The following is a 5,162-nucleotide window of genomic DNA, read 5'->3' as shown; positions in this document are numbered from 1 at the left end:
GTAAGACCAAATTTCTGAAATTTTCTCTTCTGAAAGCTTCTCTCAATACCTGATGGAGGTGAATCTTAGTTCACAAATATCTCAGCTTTACTGGTGACCTTGTAGCAGAGCTCAAAAGCATGATCCACGTTGTCTTCTGGAAATCCCAGTGGAGTCCAACATCAACTCTCCACTTGCCTGGAAAGTACCCTTTCCCTTTTTCCTTTCATTCCTGATCTAACTTGCCCACTCCACTACCAAGGCTTCCTGGGGTCCACTTCCAAATAAGCAAGTTGGTCCCCAGTATTAGTCCCAGTGCCTGCTTTAAGGGAATCCTAAATCAAGTCAGCTGCCCACCAGTTAGCATTGCCTTTCACCTGTAAAATGATCTTACAAACTGCATGTCAATGCACACGCATGAGGGACAGCCACAACTACCTGTATTTGCTCACATATCTGTCATGCTGGTAGTTCGATTTCCCAGCTTGGCAAGCTAATGGTACATTAAGCTGTTGGAAAAGCAGTCACCGCTCAGAAAAGTGGAAGATATAGCATGTTTGCTACAATGGATCTGGGTTCCAAAGCCCCTGGCAGGGATGTAGGGACAGGCGGTGGTGTTCACATGAGGCAGGGTTTTGCTTGGCCAGGGCTCTTGAATCCTCAGGACTGTACCACCATTCCAGAGGAGCTAACCATGGCAATCCGCATGCAGCTGTTAAAGCAAACATTAGTGATAGCTGGCTCCCTGGACCCTGAACGAAACTCAGGACCACCAAAGCCACACCTATTCTTGGAAAGGCAGTTGGGTCAGCATCCAGAAATCCCTAAACAGCATCCCTCTGTCTTCTCATGTAGCGCAGAAAGCCCTTCCTTTAGCAGTGTACCCCAGTTTGAAAAAAATCCTTCAGTTTACTGGAGTCAATGGTACCATACAACGGGGATGCAGTAGATTAAATATTCTAAATTCACATATTGAAATCCTTATCCCAAAGATGGAGGTATTAGGAGGTAAGGCTTTGGGAAGGTGACTAGAGTCCTCATAAGTTGTGTTAGTACATATGATGGTTAGTTTTAAATGTCAACTTGCCAAAACCTAGAATCACTGAGAAGAGAGTCGTGATTGATGAACTATCTAGATCAGGTTGGTCTATGGGCATGTCTGTGGGGGATTGTCTTGATTGTCAATTTTTAATTTAGGTGAGAAGACCCATCCTGAATCTCAGTGGCACCATTTTATGGTCTGGGCCCTGAAATACATGAGTGAAGAAAGCTAGCTGAGCAGAAGCAGCCAAAAAGCCAACCTGGGTCCATCCAAAGCTCACTACTCTTGATGGTGGATGATGTGACCAGCTGTTTTGAGTTCCTGCTCAACCTCCCCTCAGCAACGGACTGTAACTTAGAACTATAAGCCAAGTAAACCTTTCTTCCCCTAAATTGCTTTTAGTCAGGTGCTTTATCACAGCAACAGAGATGAAACTAGGACAACATCCTTATAAAAGACACCCGCAAGAGACCCTTCCATCCCTTTAAATGCATAAAGACACAGCTGTAGAGGAGAGAGGCCCTCAACAGACATAGAATCTGCTACCATTCTGATCTAGACTTCCAGCCTGCAGAACTGTCATCTTTCTTATTTACAGACCACTCAGCTCATGGTATTTTGTTCCATAAACCCAAAGACAGCAGCCTGAGTGACTCAAACTGCCTGGGAATGGGCATGCTCAGCAGTGTTATAGGTACAAGCACAAGAAACTCTAACCTGCCACACCTTCATGCTTTCTGTCCCTCTCCATCACTGCTTCTCCTGGTCCAGGCATCATCCTCCCTCCACAGACCTCATCCAGCAGCCTGCCTCACTTCCTCTGTGGGCAGGGAATTCAATCCTGAAGATGAAAGAGAAACTTTGCTCATGATGACCAGTGAGATACACAGGCACACACAATGCCAAGACTCAAAATCCATATCTGAAAGGCTCTCTGTATTCAGAAAGGCAGTGGCTTATTAAATTAAAATGTCCTTTGATTCCCCCACCCCCCGAAAACCTGAACAGGCTCTAAAACAAAATTGCACAGGATGATTTAGGAGTCTTATGATATCGGCTTCAAATGTATTCAAGTGTGTGGAGTGAGAGCCACAGAAAAGAAGCCTCAGAACTCATCCAAAAGACAGACAGTATTCCAGAACGGGATCACTCCCCTAGCGTGTCTCATCAGTAGCTATCGCTTCCTATCAGTGTCATTTCTGCAGACTGCCCTTGTGCAGGTCACTGCCAACACGAGGTCTGATGTGACCTTGGGCCCTGAGCTGGAAAATCCCCAGAGCATCAATTAGTTCATTTACCGACCAGAACAAGGGCATTTCCAAAGTGACACCAAGAACAAATTAAAATACCCCAGGCATGTGCATTCCCAACTTCTAAGGATCCATGGCAGAGAGTGGAGGTTTTCAGCCTGGGTACTTTTAATATTTGGTGCATATTAATTATTTTTTTGACAAGAGGCTACCCTGTATGCTGCAGAATATTTATTGGCATCTCTGCCCTCTACCTATTAGTTACCTGGAGCACCAGTTATTACAAAAATATGCTCAGACATTGGGGAATGTCCCAAGGACATTACTCCCATCTAAGAACCATTGACCTAGAACAAAGATTGCAAATTAGAGAGACATGTGGACTGTGTTTGGATCACATATACTTTGTTCATTCTATATTCAAAAGGATTTTATAGATTTAGTGTATTTCACATAAAAAATCCAGACTTCTGGATGCTTGTAAATATTTGGAAGACCTGGCGATCATCGTGAGTTCACATTCTCACCTGGCAGTGATGGGTGTTCTGATTTGAATATGAAATGTCCCCTTAGATTATTGGAAGGCTTTGCCCTGGGTTGGCTGGTAGCAACGTTATGAGGTGGGGCCTCTCTGGAGGAAGTAGGACACTGGGGGTGTGTCTATGAGGAGTATTTTGCCCCTTCTGGCCTCTGCTTCCTGATCACTATTTCACATAAAAATCCAGACTTCTGGATGCTTGTAAATATTTGGAAGACCTGGCGATCATCGTGAGTTCACATTCTCACCTGGCAGTGATGGGTGTTCTGATTTGAATATGAAATGTCCCCTTAGATTATTGGAAGGCTTTGCCCTGGGTTGGCTGGTAGCAACGTTATGAGGTGGGGCCTCTCTGGAGGAAGTAGGACACTGGGGGTGTGTCTATGAGGAGTATTTTGCCCCTTCTGGCCTCTGCTTCCTGATCACCATGAAAGTGAACAGCTCGGGTCACTGTTCACTTCTGTCGTGATGCTGTACTTCACCGTGGATCCAGAAGCAATGGAGCCAGCTGGACACAGCCTGGAACCTTGAAGCTACAAATCATAGCAAATTCTTCCTCTTTTTAAATTGTTTCCCTCAGGTATTTGTCAACAACAGAAAACTAACTAATACAATGGATCAAAGCTGAGTTGATATTTTCCCCTTCAGAATGCCCTCCACACTCCTGTTTATCACAATCCTCTCCCTATTGCACTCCCCACAAGAGCCATCTCACATACATTAAGTGTTCTCAAACCTACTTGGCTCTATCTTCTCTTAATGAGTCTCTCAGTATTTTGAGGCAGGGTGATGACATTTTCTTCTCTTGTTCTACCACAGTGTCTAACGTTGAGCAAATACTCTGAGGTCATTATGCATCGATTTATCTGCAGCAGTCTCCCCCGTATGACACCTTGCAGAATGGTACCCTTGTGCACATTGATGGAAAAGGACTGAACATCAAGTATGCCTGAACAAAGCTGTATTCTGTATCCCCATTTGGAGGTTCAAAAAGCATGTCTCGTAAGACTCTAAATCTGCATTAAAGAAAGCTGTCTAACTGCACTTGACCCAGAATGTCCCCAGCTCGTTTGACCATAAAAACCCCCTTTAGCCCTAGCATCAATCAGCATCCTAAGAGACCAGTGTTCCACTCAGTAGTCTGAACTGGAACCCTAACCTGTTCTAATTAAACAGTTGGTAAAACACTAAGTGATAGACAAAGGCAGTTAAAAGTATATCAGCATGTAAGGCATGCTTTTTCCAAGCATAGACTTTTATTTGGATTACTTCTTTTAAATTTCCCCATAAATTTGTGAAGACAGCACGATCAATACACACATTTTGCAAATTAAGTTGCAAAAGAGCAACTTAAGAGAAAGAATAAGGAATTTCACCAATGGTTACAAAACTAGGAAGACATGAAGTCAGGACTGGAATGTAATCCTTCCAATCCTAGGACCTAGGTGCTCAGCCTCTGTTTACACTCTCCATGTCTCCCTGGGATATCACGCCACATGGTTTGCATGGCTATCTCCCACAAGGAAGGCACCAGGTCCTAGACACAAAGGAATTATTATGCATTGATTAATAATTATGTATGAGAAATAAACTTGCAAACAGTTTGTCAGAATATCTCCTGGAGTTTTTCACACGTGTGCAAACTAGTTAATTTGTACAATTGTCTTAACCTCACAGAATAAAATAGTCACATAACTGGGAAGTGGGAAGACTAGATCTGAACAGTACATGGAAACAAAGTATATGATCAAGATCCACATTTTACTAATTAGGAAGTGAAGCAATACAGATTAAGGAACTTGTGCTGAAGAGATGGCTCAGTCAGTAAGTGCCTGTAGCACAAGCACGAGGACCTGAGTTCAGATCACCAACACTCAATGTACATGTGGCTTTAACTCCAGTGCTGGGAGAAGGGGGAGACAGGCAAACGCCTGGAGCTCATGGTTAGTCAGTCTAGACAACTGGCTCAATGAGAGATCCTAATTCAAAAAATAAAGTGGAGGGGCTGGATGGCTCAATAGTTAAGATCACTCACTGCTCTTGCAGAGAATCTGGGTTCAATTACCAGCACCCACATGGTGGCTAACAATCATCCATAACTCCAGTTCCAAAGGACTCCAACGCCCTCTTCTGACCTCTGCAGGTATTGCAAGACACAGGTGCACTTACACACATGCAGGCAACACACTCATACACATAAAACAAAACCAGTAAGATATTAAAAAAAAAATAAAGCGGAGAGTGACGAAGACACCTCATGTCAATCTCTGGCTTCCACATGCACACACGCTCCCCACACATGTGCACATACATACATCACACACAAACACACACAAATACATTTTTTATAAGG

This window comes from Nannospalax galili, unplaced genomic scaffold (assembly GCF_000622305.1).
Source record: "Nannospalax galili isolate Female #2095 unplaced genomic scaffold, S.galili_v1.0 scaffold770, whole genome shotgun sequence".
Taxonomy (NCBI): Eukaryota; Metazoa; Chordata; class Mammalia; order Rodentia; family Spalacidae; genus Nannospalax; species Nannospalax galili.
This window is presented reverse-complemented; position numbering follows the sequence as displayed.